This window comes from Mustela nivalis (genome assembly GCF_964662115.1).
Source record: "Mustela nivalis genome assembly, chromosome: 2".
NCBI lineage: Eukaryota > Metazoa > Chordata > Mammalia > Carnivora > Mustelidae > Mustela > Mustela nivalis.
In genome coordinates, this window is record NC_139021.1 from 110,233,153 (window position 1) to 110,259,523 (window position 26,371).

The following is a 26,371-nucleotide window of genomic DNA, read 5'->3' on the forward strand; positions in this document are numbered from 1 at the left end:
CAAGATGGGACTTTCTGAGAGGTGGGGGTGCAGGAGCAAAGAGGAGAAAGACACCTTTGCATCTGGCTTTGGGACCAGTCATGTGACTCTAAGTCTCTATCCACTAAGTTTCTGCTTAATTACAAGGCATGATTAAAGACAGATCCACGTGATATAAAAATTCAAGGTTACAGTGAATGGAGAGCTAGCATATCAAACTAATGCAGACCCCCCTCTACAGGCAGGACCCCCTTGCCCACCCCACTCCTTGAACCTAGCATCTTGGAATCAGGTCTGAGAACTTAAGTGTGAGGTTGGATTTGAGGATGATTATTCTGTGCTACAGGAGCCAGAGCTCTGGTGAGAAGAGAAGAAAGCCCAAGGATGTGCCTGGGAATGAGGAGTACATCTCTCCCTTTCCAGTTCTGTTGCGGACTCAGTGCACTTGGGAAAATATGTTCTTATTTGCTTTCACTCCTTCATCTGAAATGACAACATGCCTATCTTCCAAGAGGGGGTGACATTCCCAACTCTAATGCAAACATTTTTCCTGTCAATGGGAAGTCTTCCTTGGTGTGACACCAATGACCTCCCAGGGAGGCTTGAACACGGGGTGGAAAATATCAAGTGATTGCTTTGCCAAATTCAAGTGTTAAGAAGAGATGGGAAAATCCCAGGCAGTATAAGTCAGCTACGCGCCTAAAACCTACTGTCAGGAACACTAGACAGCACTGCAGGACAGTCCACAAACCACAAGCGATGCGGAAGCCGCGAGGTGATCCAGTGGCTGGTGGCTCAGGTGAGATAATAGATGCTACCATTACTGCTGGAGAAGCAGATTTGATTACAAAGAGACCCAAGAGCAGGAAAGCCCTTGGAAGGCTTACAAGAAATAAGATAAACAGCATCTCCAACTGTAATCACAAAATACAATACAAATGCCCTCAGCCCTCATAAGATTCTTGAGTGACAGAAAACCGTTCCTTTCCTAGAACACAACAATGAAGACAGTTACCCCCAGAGCAAGGCAAGGTCTAGTTGGTGGCACAGATGACATCACACAGAATATTCTTGAACTGTGTTTTTAAAACGGCTGGACTTCTTTCAGCTGACCCCGCCCTATGCGTTCTCACTTCTCTGCCCTTTTCCCCTTTGTCTCCAGACCTCAGATACAATCCTTTGCTCAGTATTTCCAGCCTAACCCCTCATGCTATCTGATGACCCACGTGGCTGCCAGTGGCCCCTCAACCCTGACACCCCCCAACCCCGTCTACTGCTCTTCCCTGCCTCCCCCGCAGTCCCTAAGTCATTTCTGCCCTGGGTCCTGCCTGAGGTCTCTCTCTTCTCGCTTGCCAAGAGAACACTTCAGACAGGAAAAATTAAAACCTACATGTGAAAGGAGCGCCTGGCTGGCTCAGTCAGAAGATCATGTGACTTCTGCTCTAGGGGTTGGGAGTTTGAGCCTCGTGTTACTTAAATATAATAAAATCCTAAATAATAATAATAATAATAATAATAATAATAATAATAATATCTACATGAAAAGAAATTTACTTCAATATTACAAAAAAAAATCCAAACTAAAATTGGTTATCTGGAAATTCTCCATCTTCTGAAATTTCTCCAATGCCACTTCACACTTTCTTGGTATATATTTTAAATCCAGATGGACCAATGGGTTGTCTGGTGGTTGTCCAGTACAATCTAAATTATCTTTCAAGAAATTATGTCTGGGGGCTCCTGGGTGGCTCAGTCAGTTAAGCATCTGACTCTTGGTTTCAGCTCAGGCTGTGACCCCAGGGTCAGAAGACTGAACCCGTGTCCTGCTCCGCACTCAGCGTGAAGTCCGCTTGAGATTCTCTTTTCCTCTCCCTCTGCCCCTCGCTCCCCCCACCCCCTTTCTCTCTAAAATAGATAAGTACATCTTTTTTAAAAAAGAGAAATCACGTCTGGTTAAGAGAGACACAGAAGACGATGAAATGCCTCTGGAAAAGCAAACCTAAAATGCACAAAGATATTTATTTAACAGAAACAATTATTCAAAAGGCACTAAATACACATAAACGTACTTCACACACCTTAGGTGATATTTGTATATTAATTGTAATAAAATGCAAAGATTGTGAGTGGGTTCAAATGACAACAGAAGGTATCTTTGGCCCCAGGGTTCCGAAAAGCTAGTCTGCGTGAGAACTGGTTCCTAAAATAGGTCTTAGTGGCCAACTGATGACTTGAAATCTGAATGACCAAGAAGCAGATGTCTGAGACACCAGAAGGCTTTTGCTTCAGAATGGATAAAGTCACATATATTAATAGTCATGATTCTTCAGACAACACTGTCCTTGAAATACTTGTTTCCAGCGAAGTCTGACAAGTTCAAGGCACAGCTGTAGAGCGAGGGGTGTAGCCAGGCAGGCTGGGTTGGAGTCCTTGCACAGGCTAGGTCATTTACAAGCTCTGTGTCTCGGGCAAGCTACTTGACTTCTCTGTATTTCAGTTTCCTCATGAAAATGCGGACAATAATGTGAGGGTTGTTGCTAGAATTAAATTAGTTAATATACTTAAAACATTTAGAGAGGACCTGGCAAGCACTATTTAATTGTTAGCTCTTTCGTCGTTTTTCTCTTTTTTATTCAGAGAAACAGGATTTCTCTACATCCTTCTGTGTGTTTGCCTCATTTGGAAGTACCCCGTGGGATAAAGAAAGGCCAACAGCTGCATATCTCTGTCCTTTTGGACTGGCCTGTGGTGAGATGAATGCACTCTGGTGCCCTCCCTCTGATTTCTACCAGCTGGAAGGACTGCTGTCTGTCTTCTCCTTGGCTTGACACGTCTCCTCCGTGCTCTCCTCCTGTGCCCCTGTTATTCGCACAGTATAACGGAGAAGAGTTTGCGGAACTTTGAGGCGGGAAATACATGAGGCTATCTGTCCATCAAACTAAAGGATTTGACTTTCAAGAATCATTTCCAGGGTCTCTTGCCTCAATTTAAAATGTTGCATATGGTGGGGATGAGCGCTCTGAGAAGCAGGGATGCCCAGAACCACTCGATTCTGAGAAAACAAACAGCACACGTGCCTGAGTGACCTACGACCCCTTGAGGACACCCTTGACTTGGATGTGGATGACTGTTGACTTCCGGTCTTCTTTCCTGATGGAGGTGGGAACTATCCCTCTGGAAAGGATGCTCTCAGAGAGAAGATGAGTTCTGCTTGGTTTGGAGTCTGACTGCTTTAAATTCAATTTGGAAAGATGGTAGGCTGTTTGTGCTGTACAGTATGGAAATGCAGAATTAACACGGCAGTCCTGTGACCCAGGCGCCCCGGGATCATCCCGTTTGGTCGTTGTTTGATGATGACGGTAAGGTAACGCTTCAGCGAGTTTCCAGCAGCAGCTCATCCGAGAAGGTCCCCGGGCCCACAGCACTGCCTTCCCAGAGACGCCTGCTGCTTTGCTGAAGCCACTCTTCCCTGCTTCTCCGGGGATTCCACAACATAATCTGTATTTTCCATCCAGCAAACCAAGGAGAAGTTCCCTGTGTCTTATCCCAAACTTTTTCTCTTCATTTTTCTGGAGTACTGACCCAAAACTTAAATTGAGAAAGACTTTAGTGGAAAGGGAAAAAAGTAACAATATTGAGAAAGACTTTAGTAAGGGAAAAAAGTAACAGTATAGAGTCCATATAAATGGAACAGCACAATTCGGCATTATGTGGCTCTTATTATGAACGAGCTAACAGTTCCCAGAAGTTCATTCTGTCAAAAGGTATTGTTTTCTTGACAATTTCTTCCATGATGTTTTGCTCTACATCCATCTCGAAATAAAAATAGTGTGAGAATTGCCGTTTCAGGGAAAATATCCAAATTATGCACTCGGATTAACTGGAAATTTTAAATAAAAACATTTTACCAGTAGCACTAATGAATAATAAAAGTTAAGTAAGAGTATTCTAAGAATTTGAATTCCATAAATAATCACTAAATTAAAAATTACATGTATGTTCATGGGAAACGAAGTGTTCTAAATTTGGGGGGTTATTGAGGGAAAAAATACATGTCTGGCATGTCGAGGGCTACTGAAAAGTAATTATAAAGAATGTGGAATATATTTAATATTTACATATTGTAATAATAGGAGAATTCTGCAATTACTTTCACATCAAGAATGAAAACAAACATCCAAACCTATGTAATTCTCTAACCATCCTAAGTATATCTGACTGCCGATGCCCTTCTCATAGTAATGGATAAAACTCTATATTCACTTTCTGTATTCACCTTATTGTAAAGTCATCGGTAAATGCAAAAGAGTATTCTGGAACTATCACCTATTCAGAACATTGTAAATTATTGTAAAAAGAAAAAAAATGCTTTGCTGATCTTTTCACCTACTGGAACCAAAAATGAAAATTCTAAAATAAATAATGGTGACTTTAAAAACTCTGAACAGTTCAAATAAAGACAGAGTTCACTGATTTATGTTGAGCACAGTTAGTAGAAGAATGAGGCTGTGCCCTTTGTGCTTATTGCAGAGACACGGGTTTGTTTGTTTTCTGACTTTCACATAAGAAACAATGAACACGTCAATGAACACTCCCACTGAAAAAAACTTCTCATAATGATAGTGGTTAAAAATAGTTGATTATTGCCTTCATCCTGGAGATGAATAGAAATGTTATCATCTAATCCACAATTCAGAAAACCGATGTCATATGTTGATAATCAAACAAAAAGTTAACAAGGCAAGAAATGTTAAAAATCTTTCTTAACTAGCCATAAACTAATCATCATGCAGGCTAAGTAAAGTTTCTGCATAACAGGTGTTAGAAAATCCAACAATGTTAATTCAAAGACAACAAGAACTTTCAAAACCTGAACTGATTTCTTAACAAGACACCAAGACAATGGTTAGCTGGCAGGTTGTAGTATGTAAAAGACAAGGAAGGAATTGTTGGGGACCGTCATGTCCCAACAACAGATGTCCAGTACACACTAACTGGACCAGATCCGCGGTGTGGGTCTGTGCATACTGGTGCAGAGAGGACAAAAGGCCGGGGACAAATGAGTGTCAGCTTTTATCATTTCACTGTTCAGAAGCAATGGTCCCAAACGGGGTATCAACCCCTTGACACAACCTTCAGAGGTATTATGTCCTTAGTTCAAGACTTCCTTCTTTTTTTTTTTTTAAGATTTTTCTTTATTTATTTGACAGAGATCAAAGTAGGCAGAGATAGAGGAGGAAGCAGGCTCCCCGCTGTGCAGAAAGCCCGATGCAGGGCTCCATCCCAGGACCCTGAGGTCATGACCTGAGCTGAAGGCAGAGGCTTAACCTACTGAGCCACCCCACCCAGGCACCCCAAGACTTCCTTCTATTTACTTTTAAATTGTTTTCTCTTTTCACATTGATTTGCGATGGCACTAACCTAAAGAGAACACTCCAAGTCCAAGTTCACTGAGCTCCAGGTGAAAGAAGATGGGAAAGTGCCTCCAACTGCCCGTCCTGGCATCTGCTTCTGGTAGTTCTGGTGTGCTTCCTGGAACTTTATGAATTTGGCAGCCACATTTCTTGTCAAATAATTAGTGGGGTCTTACAAAACTTACAGTCACACACATCGTTACAACATGCGAAGTGAAACTAATTGCAGATAAAATAGATTTTATCGCGGGTGAAGTAAATACATTTCCAAAAACATCAGCATTTTGAAACTTCAAAGCAATTTTGGCTTTCCCAATAACGGGCAGGATACAAGTAATCCTCTATGAAGGGGCAACCCTTTCCACTGTAAAACAAAACAAAACAAAAAATTTAAAAATAATCTCATTAAAAGGTCTAAATAAGTTCATAGGTCATTTCCAAGTAAATTGCTCTCAAGTTCCTTGAAACTAGTTAGACGATCAGTACTCGACTTCACAAAACTGTAAGGATGTAAAGATTCTTTCAAACTGTCAGAGAAAGCAGTCAATTGGGATCATTTGTAAGAGAGAAGAGAGGCAAATCCCTCACAGTTCCTACATATTCAGTCAGTAATGCCATAATGTTCAATTCGATGATCATTCTCAGGTAAGAATGAGCTAGTTTCATGAAAAAACGTTACTACTAATAAAAACAATTCCTGGGAATTGTAGTTTCTCATGCCACTGTAACAAATTATGACACACAGAGTGGCTTCGAATGCCACACATACACTGCCTCACAGAAGTCCAAAATAGGTTTTCCAGAGCTAACAACATGGTGCCCACGAGGCTGTGTTCGCACCTCTGGAGGCTCGCTGGGAGAATCTATTTCATGCTGAAGGCCGACCACAGTCCTGGGTCTGTAGCCCCTTTCGCCTTCAAAGCCACCAAGAACATCTTTCTGAGCTTTGTTCTCACAGCACGGCTCATCTGCCTCTGATTCTCCCTGCCCGCTCTCACTTACAAGGACCTCTGAGATTACACCAGGTCCCTGGATAACGGAGATTGTCTCCCCGTTTTCAGACCCTTAGCTGCATCTCCAAAGTCCCTTTCACCATGTAACACAACATACTCCCCAGTTCCAGGGATCAGGACAGGGACATCTTTGCAGGGCCATTCTTCTGCCTTCCACACTGAACATGAAAACACAGGAAGTGAACAATTGTGCATCCTGCCCTTCCACTGTGGTTCTTCTACCTGCAAACCCATGGCTCATGTGTTGGGTATGAGAAGCACATAAATAGTGGGAAGTGTGATGGAATGGGGAAGGCCCGGCCCCTGGACTCAGCCTAACTGGGTCGTTCATTAACTGTATCACCATTGCACAATTCTCTCATCTTTGAAGTGGGAATAATAAACACACTTAGATCTGGGGCACCTGGGTGGCTCAGCCAGTTAAGTGTCTGCCTTCAGCTCAGGTCATGATCTTAGGGTCCTGGGATGGAGTCCCACATTGGGCTCCCTGCTCAGTGGGGAGTCTGTTTCTCCCTCTGCCTCTGCTGGTGCTCTTCCTGCTTGTGCTCTCTCTCTCAAATAAATAAATAAAATCTGAAAAAAATATATATGTATATATATACTTAAATCTTTTTCTCAGGGTTGCAGAACAGAGAACAGTTATGATGGTTTAGAATTATGCTCGTGTTGAAACTATGAAATCTTCTGAGAGTTGCCTATGTAGGACACCAGTTTCGCCAGCAGTGATTTGAGATTTTAGTCCAATTTTCAAGTGATCATCATCCTCTGTGGCAGTGGCCTGAGAGCTAGGCATTGCAATACTGAATATGATTGTGAAAATTTAACAGAAAAGCTGAATCCGATGATGAGGTCCCCTTTCTTAAATACCTTTATTTCAATGTGTCCTCAGATCTCTTCAAACAGATCCCTTCGGTTCACTACCTCGTTCTGATGAACACAGAAGAGGGGCTGGTGAGGGAGGGATGCTCCTGAGTCCGGATAAAGGAACATGGGTGTAGACATCTGTTTCACGGAGCACCTGGCTTGGCCATACCAGGACTCCTTTCCACTGAGCTGCATTTAAGGGCAGAGACCATATTTCACCCTATGACACATAATATGGGCCACTCAAGATAGAAACATTTGATGGGCACTAAGTATCACCTCAGTTTTCTTCCCCCCAAATAATTTATGCAGTGCATTTCATTAGGAGTTTTAAAAACTCTCTCTGAGCAAGCTACTAGGGACCACGTAGTGGAAACGGGAACCACAGCATCCTGAGAAATGTCTCCAAAGCCAAAGTGTATTTATCAGCGATGTTCCCTGATCCCAGCATCCTCACAGCATCTCCGGGGTTTCTTGGCACAGCTGCATTTCAGTGGTCGAGACAGCTGAGAAAATTGTTCTCATTACCTTCCAGTCATGTTTTGTTTGTTCTTATTAGTTTCCAGACCAGTTTCCCCTGCTGGGTCGTCTGCTTGATTGAGTCACCGGCCAAGACTCCGGGTGCCCATCTCCACATACCAAAGGGTCATGACCCACGACCTCATCGGGCAGCGCTAAGAGCCGGCGGAATGATAGCTGGGACAGACACATTCCAGAGCAAAATACCGAGAGGGCAGTGTCACCATAACGACCCCCACATCGACTAATTTCAGAAAGACACAGAGAACATTTAAACAATTCATTTAGGGGTGCCTCATGAGGTAATTATACCACATATTTATATGATTACAAATATGTCCCTACCTATTGCTGAGAAAATGTGTATTTTTTTAAAAATCCACACATTCAAATACCAACAAATGATAAGGGAGTTCATTTAACACACATGCTCCATGGAGCCTTCCAGGAAGTCCTGTGCATGGGAAGGAAGGCTCGCCCCCCACTGGGTCACAAGACAACAACTTCAACAACAAGACCCAGAGATGCTCCTTCAGAACCATTCATAAGAGGAGTGAACTATTGCACCTGAACAACCTCAACAGCCCGGCGAGGTCTCATTTCACACTTAGGGGAGTGATGCCAGGAGTGCTGACAGCAGACGCTCACAGACTGTGTCCAGTGTGACAAATCCTGGGGAGAGCTGCATACACACGGGGCCATGGAGAATGTGGGTCTCCTTGTACATCTGCTGGCCTCCACTACCCCAGCTTCTAACAGTTGGTCTCATGTATGTCAAAATGAAGAACAGTGCCAGTGCCTGTAAACACAGGGATAAAAAAACTTTTTGCTTCTGATTTTACATTTGTTTCATGAGACAAGCTATGAAATGGGAAAATAAAAAAATATATATTTTTGTTTTGAAGAGATAAAAAGGAGGAAGCGAAAAGAGCAAGGGAAAAGCAGCAAAGGAGAAATACCACTCGGGGTCAAGCTGGAAAGCTAGTGTTGGTATCAGACTGACAGGCTGATATATATAATCAGTGAATGATTGCTGCATCAAGAACCTTAGACATCGTGTACCCCAACCCTCTTATGTCACAGTTAAGGAGACGAGATCCAGAAAAGGAAGTGCTTTGATCTTTTTTTTCCCCTGCATTCAGAAATTGAAATACAGTTTTTAAACTTCTCCATGCATAAAACATTATTAGATTTAAAACAACTAATATTGAAACTTACTACTGTAGGACTCAGTATTCAACCTATGAGTAACTTCAGAATATATACAAATAATTATGTCTTTAATTCCATTTCTCTTTCAATACAATATCCACACTCACACCCACACCTAACCACCTATCCACTCATCCACCCACATAATCCCCAAACTTCCTTTTCTTTTGTTTGTTGCTATCTTTTATTGTTGCTTTAGACATACCTTTTGGCAAATGGAGAAAAAGATTTACCCAAATTCCTGCTATATTCCATTCAGTGCTTCTATCATACAAGTAGAACTGCTCTGTAGAAATAAAGATTACTTGTTTATATTTGGAAAACTTCAAAAAATCATTCAGCTAGCCATCAAAAACAGATTCATTTGCTTTTCCTTCATGAGAGTTCAGTGAGGGAACAGGCTAACCATTTCCTCTGGTTGCTGATTTTTCTTCCTTTGGCATACCATACATAGCTGGCATGTGCTAAAAAGAGTACAGATTGAAAAAAGTCTTACTTTCGTGTCGTCATCCCACAATGTGTAATCAAGTACACTGGGGCTCTCATCATTCAATTCATAATCCACTCATTCCAGAAATATTACAGTGGTAGGTAGCAGAGCTAGAGTAAGACTCAAGGAACTTAAGCGTAGTGGATGTAAGGAAGAATTTAATGTTTTGTTTTGTTTTGTTTTGTTTTGTTTTGTTTTTTGAGAGAGACAGAGAGAGTACAGGCTCCATGCCCAGTGCACATCTCAGTGTGGGGCTTGGTCTCACGCCTGAGATCATGATGTGAGCAAAATCAAGAGTTGGACACTTAATCAACAGAGCCACCTGGGTGCCCCATTTTTTGTTGTTGTTGTTTTTAATGTGACTCTTGGTCTGAAAATGAGCAGCCTTGTTCTTTCCTCTGCCCAAATCCAATGTATTCAAGGAAGGTGCAAGCTTGCTAACCAAGGTGTTTGTAAACAAGGATGAAATATTTCTCTCTCACTCACCCATCTTAACATTTTATAAACACACTTTCCAACATCTTTGTCTTATGAAGTCACTTTCAAGGAACTCCCTTTTTAAGCAGCGGTTGCACACACACAACTGCCTTTTTGCAGAATCATTTCTGATTAGATTGCACACTAAATTTTAGATGTGGAAGGATCTTTGGAGACCTAGAAGTCAATGGTCTCATTTTAAACTAGAGGAACATGAAGTCCAGATAGACTGGCGTTTGCCCAAGGTAACCATTTAGAAGTTGATACAGAGAATCTACCTAGAATTCTAATCATTCTAATTTAATAGTTTGTTTGGTTTCTCTGCAGAAAATACACACCCACAAGCTCCTCTTTCTCAAGCCAGAGACCCTTGCTACACTGAACTCAAAAGGCAATGACTGAGAAATTGCGCCTCTTGGGTCAGCTGTCCATTTCCTTAATTGTTTCCCATCTTTCTATGGCTGATGTCCTCAGGCTACCAGGGACCAAGACACACAAGGTAAAGACAGAGAAATACTCCACCAAAGCAAACACAGTTTTCAAAGTTTACTTCTTATGATTAAAGGAAAGTCAAGATATCAAAACAATCCTTTTATTAAAAAATCAAAGTGATGGGGTGCCTGGGTGGCTCAGTCAGTTAAGTGTCTGCCTTCAGCTAAGGTCATGATCCCAGGACCCTGGGATTGAGTCCTTTATTGGGCTCCACGCTCAGCAGGGAATCTGCTTCTACTTTTTCTTCTGCAATCTCTCCCACTCCCTCTTAAATAAATGAATAACTCTAAAAAAAAAAAATCAAAGTGATGAACTTTCATCAAAAATTTTAAAATATTTCCAGAAGTCTAAAGAAAAAAAGCATTCCCTCCACCCCCTTTAAAAATAATTTGACTTTCAGTGGATACAGAAAAATCCACCGATACAGGTGGTGAGAACCGAGAACTATTTGGGGAACTCTGGTCTGTCCGTGGACTAAGAGTCACACCTATTTATAAAAATGCAGATCTCCACATCTTAGCTTGTTAATGACATCATCAGGCATCCGGATTTTGAGCGTTTGAGCCTGTGCCCGAATGAGATTCTACTGCCTTGTGATCACAACACACTCATTTTTCAAAACAACAACAACAACAATTAGGGCATTTAGAATGAGAAGGGAGCTTGGACGCAATGTGTGGCCCTAAAGAGGGGACAGGCTTTCAGGTCAGTACTTCAGTTCTTCCAGTAGGTGGTGCCATAGCCGTAGACAGTGACTCTTCCCTCCTGAGTCTTCCCTCAACTGTGAGGGTAATAACAACACTGGGCGGTTTCAAGGATTAAAGCCGTGTAAAATATCCAGCCCATAAGGTGGACCTCCTTCAAGGCACTTGGCTTCTAAGTTCCCAAGAGCCATGTGCTTGAAGAATGGATCAGCAGCGAGGGAATGAAAGTGGACAAAACCTCTATGGCAGTCAGTGCCAGCTGTGTACCCAACACAAGGGAAGAGGCCACAGCAGAGTGGCTTCCCCTGACACCTGACCCTGCGCCAGCGCCGGACACGGTTCTGTCATCCATGATCTCATTTACTCTTCCCAAATGAATGCCCCAACATGGTAGGAACTGTCAACTGTACAGAAAAGAAATCAGGGAGTCATGCGCTCGAGGTCACCCAGCTGACAAGCAGCAGAGCCAAGACAAGGAAGGGCAGAAGAAAGGACCCAACATTGCCCTCCACCCAACTGCACACAGGGTGACACATTTCAGAAGAACTGGGAGAAAAGTCCAGCAGAGACCCATCTTCCCACTCTGGCCGAAATTCCCGGGGTTAGGGCTCTGCAGCCTATGTGAACTCGGGGTCCGGGACAGTTTCTGGAACATGCGGAGTGCTCAGTCGATGTACGAGTATTATAACCAACTGGAATGCAATGGGCAATGTGGGCAACAAGGAATCACGTCTCTCAAAGCGAAGTCTTTGTGATGAGGAGTAAATATAAAAGATGGAGGAGAGTGAACGCGTCCAGGAAAGACAGCAGTTAGGGACTAACGATATCTTCATGTATCTACTGCCCCATAATGACGACTATGCTCACAGAGCTTTCCCACCAGCCTATTATCATGTAAGGATTCCAATCACCAAGAGTGGCATTACCCTAAAACGTAAGGGACAATGGAGAGGAACCACACACGTACGCGTGCATACACACGAACACACACACACACACACACACACATCTGTATTTGGGGGATGGCTTAAATACACTCTTATATATGCTGTATGGAAAAGATTCTCCATGAAAGTGAATCAAAAGTTTAGTTTTCTCTTCTTTATTTTCCTATGTAATCTCTGCTCAACATGGGGCTCGAACCGACGACCCCGAGTTCGGAGTCACTCACTCCATAGAATGAGCCAGCCAGGCACCCCAGCTTAGTTTCCTTTCACTCAAATGCTACCTATAACTTACAAGTCACGGTAAAATAAATTCACAGTCCTGTCAGGTACGGGCGGCCACAGGTATACAAGTGAAGCCTCAGTAACCCGAGAGCTTGCTCCTTTGGGGGGTGGAGTAGAAATACTATGAAAACAGAACCGGGATCTCACAGAATTTTCAAAGAAAATACCACTTTGGCCAAACCCAAATTCCCCACAGCAACAGCCGACGTCCCCACGGCCACATCCAGTGACTGAACTGTGTTTATGCTTTTCTTAAGCAATGGAGCTCGTTCTGACAATTTATCTACTGAGAACTGTGCCAGAAAACTGCCTATTCATTTTCTATATTCTGTTTGGCAAACAAAGCATGACACACAGCAATATAAAAGAAAAATATAATCCCGGGATGCATTTGCAATCATGGTAGGGAAGTGTTCTGAATCCTCGGAGGCCTGGGGCGCCGGCTTTCCGAACAGCATTTAAACACTGCCCCCTGCTGTTCCTCTGTGTGTCCTGCAGCCCGGGAGCGCCACGCGTGGCCCGGGCGGAAGGACGGATTGCAGGCTGCGAGCTCTTCCAGGCACCAACCGGTCCTGAACAAGGGACGTGTATCAACTTTAAGAAATTAGTAATTCCTGAAGAATTAATCATCTGGCTAAGATTCTGTGAAACACACCGTTGTATGCATGATAATGCAGTCTCCGTGAGCACATTGCTTCCTGTTGGAAGAGCAGAGCATCTACCGGCAAGATTTTATATAAATGGATGGACTTGACGAAGGTGTTTGAATTTCTTATTTTACAAATTTCACAGCGTCTTCTCTTCATCGGTGCACATCGGTGTGGTGCTGCGTAGGAACCATGCTCCTGACGCGTGTTACCTCGAGCCTAACTTTAGATACCCTGAAGCAAAGGGCAGACCCTTCTAAGGGGAGGGCAACGTGAGATGCCTGTAGGGTACTTCCGGGTAGGCATTGTGTTAGATTCAGTTTTCTCATCAGTCCTTCTGGGCCTGATAAGAAAGGAGAGGCTGAGAGAAATCCGTGGGGAACGAACTAACGGATGAATGAAGAGGCACGGTTCAGAATTAGAGATATTTCTAGGGAATGACAATCAGGTCCTCAAATTAACTACCACGTACTTCTAGTTTCCTTTTCAACAAAAATAGCATATATAGAGAAAGATTCAAAATGATCAGTCATTTTTACCTCCTCTTCCCATATTCAACAGCAGCATGAACCACAAAAAAGCACTAAAAATCCCCGTTCATTTCAGTTACTTGTATCAGAAGAGCTGAACTAGCGTATGCAATTCTGTGTTCTTATCTGAAGTCCTTAATTTTAACAAAAGCAAGCATAAAATATCGCAATTGAAAACATCTATGTGGTATGTGACACCTGGGTGGCTCAGTGAGTGAAGCCTCCAACTCTGATTTCAGCTCAGGTCATGATCTCAGGACTGTGAGATCGAGCCCCACGTAGGGCTCCACACTATGCATGAGCCTGCTCAAGATTCTCTCTCCCGGGATGCCTGGGTGGCTCAGGTCATGATCCCAGCGTCCTAGGATCGAGTCCCACATTGGGCTCCTTGCTCGGCAGGGAGCCTGCTTCTTCCTCTGCCTCTGCCTGCCATTCTGTCTACCTGTGCTCACTCTCTCTCCCTCTCTCTCTCTCTGACAAATATATAAAATCTTTAAAGAAAAAAAAAAAAGAAAGATTCTCTCTCCCTCTGCCCTTTCCTGTACTCCCCTGCCCCCACTCACACTCACTCTCTCCCTAAATAAAAAAAATAAAGAAATAAAATCTTTAAAAAATACATACAAGTGCTAAACTAAAAAAAAAAAAAAACTTACATAGCATGTAGCATAAAGTTAATATTATATTAACGCACTTCATTTATGTATTCATTGTCTCAAATATTTAAAATCTCAAATGCAGTTAGGGGAGAACATGAAAAACATATCTTCAACTGATAACCACGGACTTCGAGTGGCTCTTAGCACTACTTAGCTAGCCTACTACAATGTTCTACTTGGTTCACTCCCCAAAGACACTATCACTCCTCTGCTCTCCCTTTAAACCTTTGAATGTCCTGCCCCTCCCCCATCTCAGCTGATGACCTGGCTTCTTGTTTCACTGAGAAAACACAACAACCAGAGGAGGACATCCACAGGCTCACCTCCAGGGACCACATCCCAGCAGCCCCTGTATTCTGCACTTCGCATCTACACCTGCTCCATCAGGAGATCCATCAGGCCGTTAGCGAAGGTCCCTATGTGCTAGCTCCTACTCAAGACTCTGGGTTACAGAACTGTCCAACCTCGTTCTTCATCAGGTTTCCCCCATTCTACTAGATTCTTCCCATCTGCACACAAATATATATATATATATATATATATATATATATATATATATATATATATATGTTACAATATATCCCATCTTAAAAAATACAAAATAAAGATATGACCCAACCTCCTTCTCTAGCCTCCAGCCCAATTCCTCACCCCCCCCACCCCACCTCACCCTCCCACAATAGGAAAACTCCTCTAAAGAATTTTCTAAATCATTCCATTCCCAATAGGGGTGATACCACCCTCAATGGACAAAAACTGACTCTTGCAGGGTGAGAAATTCTTACTCTTTCTATGCATAAAGTAAGTACATATACATACAATATATAACAAACATAAAGCCTATCAGCAATATCTGAATTTCATCAGGGAGAGAGAACAATTAGGAAAAAATGTCTAAAAAAGCTCCTTAGGGAGGTAATTATTAAAATAAGATTGACAAACACAGTCTAAACCTACAATCTCAGTATCTTCTCTTCCTGTTTTTTCTCAAGCCTTCTTCAATCTGTTTTTCATTCCTAGTACCCAGAGAGGAGCATCACCCCTGCCCTGTCATATTCCTAAATCCAATGGCCAATTCTTAAATGAAACTGGAGGCAGCATTTCTCATAGATGACTACTTTTTCTTTCTTCGAACACTTTCTTGGCACCGTCGATCAGTGTGTGATTTTTCTAACTCTCTGGAACCTTGAGATCCCGTTTCACGGAGACCTAATGCAAAAACTAGAGATTCTTGTACAAGTGGATTGATTACACCACTCTGGGACACACCCCCAACATGCTATAGCCCAAGCCGCCTGCATTTCTGGCCTGTATTTTTATAGTATCAGTCCATCTGGTCAGGCCAGTCTTCTTACAGTCTTACTTCCACACAACAAGGAATGCCTCCTTAATCTAAGTCAGATCACGAAATGCCTTCCAGCTCTTGTGGAGGAAAAGCCAATGTCTTCATCAGAGGACAAAGCCCTCCACAGCTAGGCCTTGCTTCCTGTCTGCCCTCATCTTCTGCCACCGACCCTCCATGTGACTATTCACCAGCCGCACGGGCCTCCTTGAGAGACTGCTCATTCTTCATCCTTTACCATACGCAGCCGTTTCTGCTTGGATATCCCTCCAGATACCGCTGTGGCTCCCACTGTCACCACCTTCAGTTCTCGGCTGCTTGAAACTCCCGTTGTCACAGAGCTGTTCACCCTGCGTACAGTAGTATTCCTTATTGTATTTTGTTCTCCCTATCCTGCTTCATTATCTTTCCCCAGCACTTACTATTACCTCTCCTAGATATTTCTTTATTTTTCCTCCTCCCCCTGGAATAGAATATTATAAGATATTCTGTCTCCTTCCACTGGAGCAAGAGCTCCTGGCAGCTTTTATTGTTTGGTTCACCACTGTATTTGAAGCACCCAGTTTCTAGTACATAGTGAGAGTTCAAGCAAATATCTGTATAATGATAACCCTGATTTCAACATCTAAATAAAAGACTACAACTCTCATTTTTTAACAAATAAAACTGGATTTTAATTTTCCTTCTTGAAATAAAATATCATCTCACTGGCCTGTGGCAAATAGAAGTATAAGAGGCAAAGAAAAAAAAAGTCTAACAACTCAGAGGAATGAAAAGCAAACTCCGCTTTGGTTAGAGTGGTTTTCCTTGACTATTACGTCATAGAGGAAGTGTTAGCAGAAACCAACAATCAGACAGTTTCCTCAAATCAAGAGACTTCTACACTGGTAAACATGAAATGCTCATTTAGAGGATCTCTTTCACTGTTTTCTAGCAGCAAACATTCATGTCAAAATGAGAAAATGTCAGACTCTGGAACTCAAGCTTCGGAAGAATGAGAGAGGATCCAAACATCCAGTCAGCGCAGAGCCCTGTCTTATAAATCTGGTCCAATGAATAAGAAACTTCTTAAATGGGATCCATTTGTGAAAAACAAAACAGGTTCGGGAGAGTGTGGATCCATGCAGAAGGTTGGTACTACGCCATCTTTCTCTTCCTCTCTTTCAATGTTAATGTTTACAGCTCCTTACTTTCAAATTAGGAGTTGATGGCCATAATGCTTTCTTTTTTGTGTGTAGCACATTTTGTCTGAATCTTCAGAGATTTCTGCTAGAAAGCTAAAAATCTCAGTTCTCAAGTTTCTTGTCTCCTCCAAAGGCCTGTGTCAGCCCAGAAGGGAAAGAGTCTCATTCAAGTCACTTGGTGGCCAAGTCGGTGATAACTACGTGATTAATAAGTTATAGCTCTCAGCTCCTTCATCTCACCGCATATCTAGCTGTGGATTTTCTTTTTAAAGCCTTTCTTTTTCGAAGAACTCCCAAATGGAAAGGAGAGTTCCCAGTCCTAAAGGAAGTGCCCAGTCAGGAAGGAAGATTTAGGAAGGTATCTTTTCTTAAGCTCAACTAGCAACCTGGTGAGCACCTTTCAGATATCACACAGCTCTCAACAGCACGTGTCCAGGAACAAAGGGCCCAAATATTAACATCATTGATGCATTTATATCAAGCATGGGGAGATGACACACAATGGTGCTGGGGACAGTGGCCAGAAGGTACACGGCCTCCATCACCAGAGCCTGGAGAAGACTGGATTCCAGATGGCCACCCAACAGCTCTGTGACCTCCGGGACCTCAGACAGGTTAATGTAACCTCTTAGAGTCTCACTTTCCTCTGCTGTAAAATGGGAGTAAAACACTCAGGAAGCAATTGTGAAGAATGAGGGAAGAACAGTGAGGGTGAAGTGGTTGATACAGTAAGTACAAACTGCTTGTGATACCAGTTCTCTTCACCTTCCAGATCCTTCCAGATGCCCTCTTACTCTTCTCTCCAACTCCAGCAGTCAGTCCCCAGAGCGGCAGGTATGGAAGGAGAGATGCTTGCTCTGTCCCGCCAGGACCTGAGTAGGCAATCAGCACAAAGAGTGGTACCAAATTGCTCTAGACCCCACGATGGGTACAGGACTCTGACATACCCACTGACTTCTGGGCTTCTGCAGGAAGGCAAAAATCAGCTTGGGCTGCCTCTTGGCTACTAAAAGAAGGAGACATCAACCAGAACCAATGCTCACTCTCCAATACTATGCAAATAATAATAAAGAAAGACAAGTAGATGAGGGAGATATAAAAGGTGAAGATCAAGACATGACAAATAAAGGGAATTTAATAGTAATAATTGGTTTTTCTAAAAATGGAGATCTCAGTTCATAAGCTTGCAGGCAGCCCAACAGAGCAGTTAATATCCAAGACATTTTGAAACTGAATTATCTCCCCTGCTATGGAGACGGTCTGCTGGAAAAAGCAATGAAGCATGTTACCTGATGAAGAGAGGACCTTTGTTTCCTGCGCTTTTAAGCAAAATCTCTTCACCAAAATGTCAAAGGAAAATGAGGAATTTAAACTTCTTTTAGCAGAAAAGAATTGGTTCTCATTTTTCCATCAAAGATAATGGGAGATTCTAGCAGTCATGGGAAGGATATTGAAGGTGTTTGTAGTGACCAATATTCATCCTTTTATTCTATAGTACACGATAGGTTCTGAGATTACGTATTTTTCCAGTTCGGTTTACTGAAGTGCTAAGTGTCTATTTAAGGACAGACAGTCTGTTCAGATGAAAAGCCTTTTGGACAATATTCCCCAAAGTCCCACAAGGATTTCCTTCCTCTCAGTCCAGTTGGGTAAATTTATTTACCAACTCAATGTGCCCAGTCAGGTATTAAAGGTAGAATCTGTATTTCTGATGAACTAGGGCTTCTGTTCAATGGATGTCCACATCCGAGGCTCGCCAATTCTGCCCCAAAACCACATTTCCAGCTTTATCTCCCTAACTTTCCCACCCCAAAGCCTTCTCTCCCACCAAGCCAGTCCATTTTCAGTCCCCAAAATATAAGATAAGCACCTCTACTTCCAGCTTTTTGCTAAGACCTCTTTTCTTCTCCAGAGCATTCCCTTCCTGTCCCCTGCCTGTTCTGCAAGACTTACTATAGATCGTGCTGTCATTCATTCAGTAAACAGAGCCTGAAGGCCAGCCACAGGTGACGGGATCCTGGGAAAGTAGGACAAGGTGAGTTGGAACCAGTTTTTGTCTTCATGACCTTTCCATTCTTCCAGGGAATACCAGCATCACACAGTGGATTGAGCCACTAATTAAGTGCAGCTGTAGGGGGTGCTAAGCATATGAGGCACAGAAAACTGGGATTACTTATGGTAAGAGAAATGGCCTGGAGGTCAGGAAGACACTCCTGAGGAAGCAGTTTTGCTGCAAGTTGGGAGGATGAACAGGAGGCTAACATAGGGCAGAGGGGGCCAACAAGTCAACTTTCCCAACAGGAGCATGGTTATGATGAAATTGGGATCTAGTCATAAAAGTGTGGGAAGGAAACTCCTGCCTTCCAAGTGTGAAAACTGCAACAGCAGTTCTCCCCTGCTCTCTGTGAAGCTGGGACAAAAAGCACTCATGATCCTACATTTGAAGTTCCAGGGATCACCAAGAAAAGGACTGAGCCAACCGCTCTCAGCAAATTCTGAGAACTCACCAGTAAGACTTGGCCTTGCTCCTCTGAGCTCCACTGTCCGGTCAATATAAAGAGAAAATCCCAACAGGATGTGAAATGCCAAAGCTCAGCTTTATGGAAATGCCAGTATTCCCAGAGAGAAGCTCGACCTCCAGTCCTGGAAGCCCCCCAGAGAATAATCCAGAAACACTCCTGGAGAGGGAGTTCCAAAAAGGAGAGGCCTTGTTTTCTAACCAGGTACACGCTGAAGGGCAGACCCCACAGGGACTGAGGTGAAGCTCGGCAGGTGGGGCTGCCTGGGGAAGACATCACTGCCTCTAGACACAGGGAAACAGCCCTGGAAACGTTCGGTATGAAGCAGAAACCGCCTTCTGGGCCAAGAAAACACACCCCACCTTGTCTACACGTAGACCCATCCCCTAAGGGTCAGACTATAGGATGAACTCCAGGGAGGAGTGGGCGTATATTCAAAATTGGACCCCAAAGCCACTCTGCCAGCATCCCTTGGTACCAGACAGGCCTGCTTGGCATTAGGGATGGAGCAAATGAGCTCAGAGTCAAGACTAAAATAACCACAACCAGCCCTAAAAGCCAACATTAGACTCTTCCAAAGCCAAAGATGGCTAGAAAGTTGTTGCCAGTGACCAAGACTCCATACAGGCCCTAACTCTGTGGAAAGACCTGGAGTTCACACCAGAGAGTCTGAAGGCCATTCCAGAGAACAGTCAAGCTTTCTCATGCTTACACCCCACACATTCGGCTCAGACTCCCTAAAAACAATTTATAACTACAAAGTGACTATAAGTCAAATAGCAATGGCATTGGCACAGGAATAAATAAACAGAACAAAACAGATATCCAAAAACAAATGTAAGTATATGTGGAACTTAACATATGGCAAATAAGGAATTTCAATTTAGTGGGAAAAATAAATCTTACGATGTTGATAAAATCGGTATTCCTATGGGGGGGAGGGAACCCCACAAAGCCAGATCACTATCTCATACTCTATAAAACACATATTACAGATAAAGATTTAAATGTAAAGCATGAGAATTAAATGTATTAAAATACTATTTAAGATATTTACAAGACAATTTAAAAAAAAAGATATTTACAAGACTTCGGAGTGAGGGAAATGAGAAGCGAGTTGGGAAATCCAACAGCCATGCAAGATAAACATGCTTAACTGAATAAAAATCTTAAGAAATTATTATGGCAAATGACATTTTAAAAGAAGCAAGAGACAAATAAATGATAGTCTGGAAAATATTTGTGATATTATATGAAAAACATTAATATCTTTTATATATGAAATGCTCCTAAGAGACAAAGAGCCCACTAGAAAAGTAAGCAAAAGAGAGGACCTGGATATTCACATGAAGGGAATCCAATGAGCAACACACATGAAAAGAGGCTCAATTTCATTTTCAGTCAAGGGAAATGCAAGTTAAAACAAGAAAAATGTACCTGTTTTCACTTATCACTGTGGCAGAAATTTTAAAAGATAAATTTAAAAATATCCACTGCTAAGAGTATATGGAAAAGCAGATATTCTCAAACATTAAGAATGCACATCATTATAAAATTTTTAGAAAGTATATAACTTTTAGAAAGTGATATGGCAATATCTGTTAAAACATACAGATCTCTTGAGCCCAAAATTCCAATATTGGCACTTTATTACTCCATATAGCAGTAAACAGGAATAAATAGAAAAAAACTAGAAAGCACATGAATGTCCATCAATATACAACAAGGAATGAAAACTAAATTCTAGAACTTCCAAAGTATAGAAGATTATGCAGCCATTAAATAGAAATAGATAAGATGTATTTATCTGAAGAAATGTCAGATTTTTAAAAAGATTTTATTTGTTTATTCTGAGAGAGAGAGAGCATGAGAGTATGCATACAAGTAGGTCGGGAGGAGCAGAGGAAGAGGGAAAGAGACACTCTCAAGCAGTCTTCCTGCTGAGTGCAGAGCCCAACGTGGGGCTCAGTCTCAGGACCCTAAAATCACGGCCTGAGCTGAAATCAAGAGTCAGATGACCCTGAAGAAAAGTCAATTTAAAGAGCCAATTTCAAAACAATACATTTAGAAGGCACTCTATGCCAGAGCAAGGTGTGGAAGGGCACTCACCGCACCCCTAACATCAATTATCTCTGGGAAATGGGAAGAGAGGACAGTGCAGGGAATTAATTATTAGTTCAACCTCTGATTGTTTCTTTTGTTTTCAGATTACTCATCAGCTTTTTCATATAAAGTGATAAAAAAATATTCTGGAAGAAGGGAAGGATCACTTAATTTTTTACCTTATTTTTATTTTTTTACGTTACCCAACAACATCGAATACAAAGGCATTCAAAATTTTTTTGTGGAATAAAGTGGAAAGGAATAGGAGGGAGATGAAATAGGTTTAAACATGTTTGTAAACGATAAAAGGATAAGCATTCATGGAATGACAAAGCACTGTCGATCCTATAAATAAATGGCATGAGAAAAGGAAAAAGAGAGACTTGATAAAGTTGGTGAAAAGAAGAAAAAGAGGGGAAAAAACTACAATAAAATAAATAACAGACATCAATGGAAAAGATAAAAGTAACAGGCTATTTACCCCCAGAAACGGAAAAGGGTTTAACTCCACTATCAAAAGAAACAGACCTCTCATGATGGATTTAAAAACAACTAGGTGGTTTTCTCTGAAAATGCCTAAGTAAACCTAAAACAAAAGTGACATTCTTCACAATCTCCAAGACATCATAAAAGATTTCATAATAATCCTAATAAGAAATGTATAGGATCTTAAAATCAAAGCTACCAAATTATACCAAAGGGCATAAAAATTCCTAGAGAACGGTTTTGTTTTTGGTGTTGCTGTTTTTGGGTTTTTTTGTGTTCTTTTGGGTAGAAAGATGCACTATTGTAATAGTGTCCTTTCTCCCTAAATTAATGCTTACGTTCAATGTAATTCGAGTCAGTATGCTAACTGGAGTTTTTAATGAAACCTGATTCTAAAGCACAAAGAAATAAAACATAGATTAGCCAAGAAAACTTAGAACAAAAACCATCAAGAGGCCCTAACTCTACCCTATGTTAAAATTAACTGTTTCCATGAGGAAAGGAATTTAGTGGAGAAAACCTCTGTTTCATATTTGCAGTTAACAACACGGTTAGCATTCTGGGAGCAACACTTTATGAAACTGGAAACCTCCATGTCGATCAAACTGGTTTAACACATCAAGGTGAATCTAAAGAACAGAAATGTTAGCGATATTAATAGATATATCAAAAATAGATCCTGAGCAATTCCATAAGCCTGAAGTGCACCCAGTCAGGGTATCTGAAGGCAGACTGTGTAGCCAGGGGCTGGACAGGAGAAGAGAGAGTGAGACAGCATGAGGAGGAGTTCTGCCTGCTTGCTTGTTAGGGCCCCGATGTGGAGAAAAGGGACGCACACAGATAACTACTAAAAAAGCGGATATTCTCTGGGACATCTTTACAAATTTAGAAATGGACCCCCAAGATTGTAATTTTTTTTTTACAATAACTCGACAATTTTTTAAATTTTTTATTTTGTATATTCAAATTCTTTTTTTTTTAATTGTGTGATGATAGTCACCACACAATATATCACTAGTTTTTGATGCAGTGCTCCAAGACCTTTAACAGTTCATCAAAAACCTCCCATCTGTGAGTCTACTGAAAATCTTAAACTATTACATTTTAGGCAAACAAGTTATAATTTTTAAAATACAAGCAAAGTAAGCATTGCCTTTAGACTCAGTCAAACAGATAATATATTTTTTTAAAGATTTTATTTATTTATCAGAGAGAGAGAGTGGGAGAGAGAGTGAGCACAGGCAGACAGAATTGCAGGCAGAGGCAGAGGGAGAAGCAGGCTCCCCACCGAGCAAGGAGCTCGATGCGGGACTCGATCCCAGGACGCTGGGATCATGACCTGAGCCAAAGGCAGCTGCTTAACCAACTGAGCCACCCAGGCGTCCCCAAACAGATAATATTTTGTTGGAGGGCAAACTTCTCTATGACGAATTAGAGTGCATGTCCTTCATCTGAAATTATCGACTTTAAGGCTTCCAGTTGCTGCTGCTCCTTAGGTGGTTGTATTCTAGAATTTTAAGAGCAACTCCATGTTATCCCCATTTCCTTCTGTTAGCCTCTAGTCACATAGACGCGTGACCCTTCGTTATTACAGTGTGCCTTCTTGAGAGCTCCTGCAGCTTCGTTCCAGCTTTTCTATCACACAGCAACCAGAAATTCAAGAATTTACCAAGATGAGTAATTCAGGGAAAACCAACTCTCTTGTCCCCACCCTCCAGTCTAGGAAAGAGATGCTCAATGGTGTGTTTCTAAAAGTGGGGACGACCCCAACCTCCCCCCGCACACAGTCAGAAGGAAGTAAAGTGTCTTTCTGTTGCAGGATTATGAGGTGGGTCAAGGGGGTGGATCCCTGAAAATGGAAAGGCAGGGGCTGGACATGAAATGTCTAAAAGGGAGGAGTTTTGGGGGGTTCCTGTCAGGGTTGAGACCTGGCTCCCACTCACGTGCTCTGCCTGGGAGGCAACTTGCAGCAGAATTCATGAGGAGCATGTGTCTAGGCCTGCAGGGCCATGGAAAGGCTTCTGGGTCAGTGCATGGCTGTCCCCTGAGATGTCCGTGAGTCCTGCCAGACTGAGCGATGTCCGAGGACTGAGCTGGGCCCAAGCCGACAGAGCAGAGGAGCACCAATAATGCTGGCAACCTTGTGCACTTGGGAGCCATGCCCCCCCACCCCCAGTTCCCTGGCACTATGGAAGCCTGGAATTCCCATGTGACCCCAAAGGGAAAGGAAGATATCCTCATGAGGACAAGGGAGGGTTTTCTACCAGGTAGGTGGAGAGAGTAATTTGTAAACTTAGAGTGACGAAGAAACAGACATTCCTTGCACCTCAGCGTTGTAGACTCTAAGGTGAAGGGACCACACAGTGTTCTGGATCCAAATATGCCACTGTTATGCACAAGAGCAAAGTAATGTTCCCCGCTGTGTTTCCAGTATCCTTACTGATACAGGGGTTTTTCTGGCTGCCTTAATGCCCAACACCAAGCATTCCACCCCTTAAACAGATGCCCAGGCCTTTTCCCTAGTGGTAAAGAAGTCACAAACATTAAAAAGTCACCAAGAGTATTAATAAAAGCATTGTGCTTACTATGTGTCCAATGCCCTGACAAGGTCTGTACTCAGAGTATCTCACGGAGTCTTTGCTATGATCCCATGTGTCAATCATGTGATTTGTCCTCATTCTGTACGCAAACTTAGAGAGGCTGAGTAGCTTGCCCCAGATCACCCAGATTGTGAGTGGCATGGTTGGTTACAAGCTCTGGCTCCCTCTGTCAGTGCCCTGAACTGTCCTCTGCGGAGGAGCCAATGCCAGGTGCTACATGAGTGTAAGGACGTGGTGCTGGAGAAGTCTCCAAGGTGCTTTCCCTGAAGAGCAGAGCTGTCAGAGAAGCCCAGGGAACTCTTTGGTGGGGGGGCTGGGTCCTGAAGGAGGGAGACAGAGCCCGTGTCTGAGTATGGCAGGCAAAGGGAGCTTTAGGAAGAAATGCACGAAGAACGTATGGTTCATTCCAGGAGCCCAGAGCAGACTGGGATTCCTGAAGGGAGGAGACTCACTCTACGGCTGTCCCTGCCTCCCCCTCAGCTTCCTCCTAGTGACCCTTCCGATGGGCTGCATGTGAACCTTTTGCTTTCATTCACTTGCCTCTTGAAGTAATGTTCGGCAGCTTGAGGCCTTTGGTCTAAAATTAGCAGTGTTTTGTGGGTTCAAGGCAGGGGAGGACTCGCATGTTTTCCCCCCGGGGCTATCTGACCATGTTTCTGCTCAGATGAACACAGTGCAGTCATGTGGTGGGAGCAGGAGTGAGTTACAGGGGGGAGTGGGGTGCTCCCTGACATGCCAGTATCTGACCTGGTTCGTGTGTTCATTCCTTCCTGTCTCAAGAAAACAAATTACCCTCCTGGTGTTAAGGATGTGAGAGAGCGTATCAAACCAATAAGGACACAAATCCATCAGGAGACTTTAATGCACGTGTCCCTTCCATCTAGGCATGTGGGAGGCAGCATGGCACAGGGAGAGGAACCTTCCAGGCTTTTCACGTCTGACAGTCACTCACCACGTCCCACCTGCTTTATTCTACACTGTTCACCCCACAATCTCTCCACTGCCTCTGCTACGTTCCTAGCAGGAGGATGTGAGAACTCCAGCAGGAAGTCCGGTATGTGGATTCAGACCCAGATGCCCTATGACAGCTCAATGAAGAGTTGTATTTAAATGTGTCAGAAACATGGGGGCGCCTGGGTGGATTAATCGGTTAACCGTCCGACTCCTGCTTTCAGCCCACGTCACGATCTTGGGGTCCTGGAACAGAGCCCCATGTTGGGCTCCCTTCTCAGCGGGGAGTCTGTTGCGGATTCTCTCTCTCCTTCTCCCTCTGCCCCCCTCTCTAAAATAAATAAATCTTTTTAAATAAATAAGTAAATAAATGTGTAGGAAACACAAAATCAAGACCATAGTGATATTCGAAAGGTGCCTCCTTTTCCTCAGCCACACTTTCTCCTGCATGGTCCCCACTAAATCGTGTGATCTTGTAGAAGGCGGATCACATCTGAAACTCCCCATCTCTAAAGTCAGGGTGGCAGAAGCAATGAGCCCCGAGGTCCCTTCCAGTCCTGAAACCCTCAAGGTTCACCCTTTTATCCCAGCACCCAAATGGGGAACCAAGCCAGAACCAGTAGACTCCAAGGTCATCTGACCACAAGGAGCTTATAATCAAGTGGAGGAATAAAACAGATGCTTATTCCTTCAGCACCAAGAATGGAAATAATCATAATAATAATGTCTTAGGATCACGAAAGATAATCCTGTGATATTAATACATAGAGAGCAGCACAGTTATAGTACCAAAAGGCAAACCACAAATTCTAAGAGGTTGTCTCCATGAGCCATAAGGATTCCCTGTTCTCCCACCTGAAATAATGTAATAAATGTAACAAGTAATTGACAAAAAAAAAAAATAGTAGCTCCATGTCTTCTGTAAAAAGCAAAGTAAGGAGAGAGCAGTGCATACGGGAA

General features: G+C 42.8%; 1 protein-coding gene, 1 long non-coding RNA gene and 1 pseudogene across 3 annotated transcripts in view; 1 reads left to right on the forward strand and 2 right to left on the reverse strand.

Moving 5' to 3' along the window:
• The window catches only part of LOC309859831 (lipase member K-like), a 596,159-nt gene that overhangs the window by 313,711 nt on the left and 256,077 nt on the right, over positions 1–26,371 (forward strand). The gene's annotated exons all lie outside the window — the stretch shown is intronic.
• LOC309859339 (renalase-like) overlaps positions 1–26,371 on the reverse strand; it is a 122,024-nt pseudogene that overhangs the window by 87,150 nt on the left and 8,503 nt on the right. The window lies entirely within an intron of this gene.
• Positions 1,960–8,108, reverse strand: LOC309859878. Its single transcript, XR_014309012.1, has 2 exons — positions 7,799–8,108; positions 1,960–3,859 (listed from the first exon to the last, which is right to left on the reverse strand). It is a non-coding gene; the product is annotated as an uncharacterized lncRNA (long non-coding RNA).